General features: G+C 44.8%; 1 non-coding gene across 1 annotated transcript; it reads right to left on the bottom strand.

Annotated features, from left to right (window-relative positions):
• Positions 1 to 2,645: 2,645 nt before the first annotated feature.
• On the bottom strand, positions 2,646 to 2,752 carry LOC128560530 (U6 spliceosomal RNA). Its single transcript, XR_008373028.1, has one exon. It is a non-coding gene; the product is annotated as a U6 spliceosomal RNA (small nuclear RNA).
• Positions 2,753 to 3,309: the final 557 nt, after the last annotated feature.

Genomic DNA, 3,309 nt, shown 5'->3' with positions numbered 1-3,309 from the left:
TTTGGCCGGGGCTGGGTTTGAACCTGCCACCCTCGGTACATGGGGCCAGCGCTCTACTCACTGAGCCATAGGCGCCACCCTAGTTTACTTTTTGAACATATTCTTGCCCTATGAAAGTTAGAAACTCCTGACCTACTGGCTGAACTGGACCCCTGGGTTTTTTTTTGATCCTCAAATGTTGGTCTGTACTATGTCAAACAGTGTATCAACTTACCTGACAATTTATATTGTAAACAATTCTGCTGAGAAACTAGGAAAGCTAGCAGGCTTGGTTTCTCAAATGTAAATTGCCAACAATTGACTTCTGGAAAAGGTTGTCTATATTGCTGTCTCCATAACCTCAGTCACAACTCTTTCCCTCAATTCACTGCTTATATTTCTGCTATTTCATGAAGAGTGCGCTCGTGAAAGTAAGTCTCTAGTAACCTCCCTAATTGCCAAATCCAGTGGTCTCATCTCTGTTTTTTCTTACTTCAACTTTCGGCAGCATTTGGCACTTCATCATTCTTTAATTTTTTTTTCTTTTTTGAGTCAGGGTCTCACTCTGTTGTCCCACAGAGTAGTGTCATCATAGCTCACAGCAACCTCAGACTCCTGGGCTCAAGCGATCTTCTTGCCCAAGGCTCCCAAGTGGCTGGACTACAGGTGCCCACCACAATGCTTGGCTAGTTTTTCTATTTTTAGTAGAGATGGGGTTTCACTCTTGTTCATGCTTGTCTCAAACTACTGAGCTCAAGGTATCCTCCTGCCTTGGCCTCCCAGAGCGTTAGGATTACAGGTGTGAGCCACCATGCCCGGCCCCTTTTTTACTTCTTGAAATGCTTTTGTCTTCCTCTTGGATTTCACAACACCTCATTTGGGGGTCTCTCTTAGTCTCTTTTGCTAATTCCTGTCCTCTGCTCTACTGCTAAAGTCAGGTGGTCTGGGCTTGGACTGGGTCCTCTTCTCTATTTGTGGATTCTTCCTAAATGATTCCATCAAGTCTCAAAGCTTTAAAAGCCATCGATTTTCCATGACTACTAAATCTGGGTTGCTAGCCTAGGCTTCTTCCCTAGAACTCCACACTTCTCCATTGAACTGTGTACTTGCTATCTAATAATGGATTGAGTTCCTAATAAACATCCTAAACTTCTACAACAACAAATTTTAGATTTCTGTTCCCCTGGTCCTCATCCTCTCTTTCCTTTCTCAGTAAATGGCACCACCATCCTCTCTCTCTTTTTTTTTTTTTTTTTTTTTTTTTTGAGACAGAGCCTTACATTGTTGCCCTGAGTGCCCTGGCATCACAGCTCATGGCAACATCAAACTCCTGGGATCAAGTGATGCTCTTGCCTCAGGCTCCCAAGTAGTTGAGACCATAGGTGCCCATCACCACACGCTGCTACTTTTTCTATTTTTAGTAAAGACAGGGTCTCGAACTCCTGAGCTCAAGTAATCCACCTCCCTCCACCCACTACAGTGCTAGGATTACAGGCGTGAGCCACCGGGCTGGCCCTAGTAGTTCTCTTTCCTCATCTTCCACCTTCACCCTTGGACAAGTCTTATATTCCAAACCGCAGGCCTTGGTTGTGGAGGCAATGGGTGCTACCCAGAGCCCTCCTCAGGCCTGGAGGACTTACTCCCACCACTGTGTATGTGCTGCCATCTCATGGCCTTCTGCCCTCTCTGGAGAACCCCTGGGGCCAACCATTTCATGCTTGAGTATGAAGGCCCCGTCCTGTAACGCAGAGCAGCTGTGAAAGGCCATCCCCACACATACCAGTGCCGCGTGAGGGTTAGCCAAGGCCTTCCCTGAGCCTGCCTCAAGGCCCAGGTTCACCTCCTGGCCCACCTGCTTCTTTCCCTTCCTGACATTTCCCTCTCACAGGTGTTTATACTTTAGCCCTGCACAGTAAATTTCCCGCACCCTAATCTTTCTCAGAGTCAGCCTGCTAGGAAACTCAATCTATAACACTGCTCAATCAAAGGGGGAGTATTATCATTGTACACTTAATTTTACATTTTTTTAAGCTTTTTTTTTTTTTTTGGTAGGGACAGAGTCTCACTTTATGGCCCTCGGTAGAGTGCCGTGGCTTCACACAGCTCACAGCAACCTCCAACTCCTGGGCTTAAGCGATTCTCTTACCTCAGCCTCCCGAGTAGCTGGGACTACAGGCGCCCGCCACAATGCCCAGCTATTTTTTTGTTGCAGTTTGGCCGGGGCTGGGTTTGAACCCACCACCCTCGGCATATGGGGCCGGCGCCCTACCAATTGAGCCACAGGCGCTGCCCCCTTTTTAAGCTTTTTTTAAACAATAAATATCAATATTTATTCTGAAAGGAAATCGTATGTTCTAAGTACATTAACAAATTGCAACATGATCTCTAGGAATAATTGTCAGAGAGAAAAAGAGAGTCTCACTTTGTTGGCCCTGGTAGAGTGTCATGTCATCATGGCTCACAGCAACCTCAGACTTCTGGGCTCAAGTGATTCTCTTGCCTCAGTTTCCCAATTAGCTGGGACTACAGGCACCCGCCACAACACCTGGCTATTTTTAGAGGTGGGATCTTGCTCTTACTGAGGCTGGTCTCGAACTCAGGCAATCCATCCACCTAGGCTTCCCAGAGTGATAGGATTACAAGCGTGAGCCACTGTGCCCAGCCCCCCAAATATGGAATACTTCACAAATTTGCATGTCATCCTTGAGCAGGGGCCATGCCAATCTTCTCGGTATCCTTCTAATTTTAGTATATGTGCTGCTGAAGTGAGCACCTGAACCATATTTTAGAAAAACATTTCCAACAGTCCGTGTAGGATTTATTCCTATTCCATCATTGGTAATAATTGCACTTGTTGAAGGAGGAACTTGAAATTCTTCTGCTGCAAACTTTAAAGCTGCTGTGAAAAGTGTACTTTCAGGAACACTAAGTAGTTTGTATGGCAGTCACAGGTGGCAATCAGGTGATCTTAAAGGAAACCTTTGACCTGGTGAGGCTGGTCCCCACAGGAAACCCACGCCGCTCTGCCAGGAGGCCCCACATCCTCCTAGGTGTTTGGAACCATCCCTAATTTACATTTTTGATTACTAATGAAATTGAGTATCTTTTCATATGTTTGTGCCATTTATGTTTCCTTTTCTGTCATATTCCTGTACATATGTTTTGCTCAATTTCTTCTTCCACCTCTTTTTTTTTTGCTTTTAGAAAATTGATTTTTAAGAATTCTTTATACAATCTGGATTGTTATCCTTTATGTTAAAACTTTACATGTTTAACAATTATCCTCTCCAATTTGTGCCTTTTAGTTTTCTTATGGAATTTTTTCTTTTT

Source organism: Nycticebus coucang, chromosome 11 (genome assembly GCF_027406575.1).
Source record: "Nycticebus coucang isolate mNycCou1 chromosome 11, mNycCou1.pri, whole genome shotgun sequence".
Classification (NCBI taxonomy): Eukaryota; Metazoa; Chordata; class Mammalia; order Primates; family Lorisidae; genus Nycticebus; species Nycticebus coucang.
Note: the sequence above shows the minus strand (reverse complement) of the source record. Positions and strands in the feature narration are given on the sequence as shown.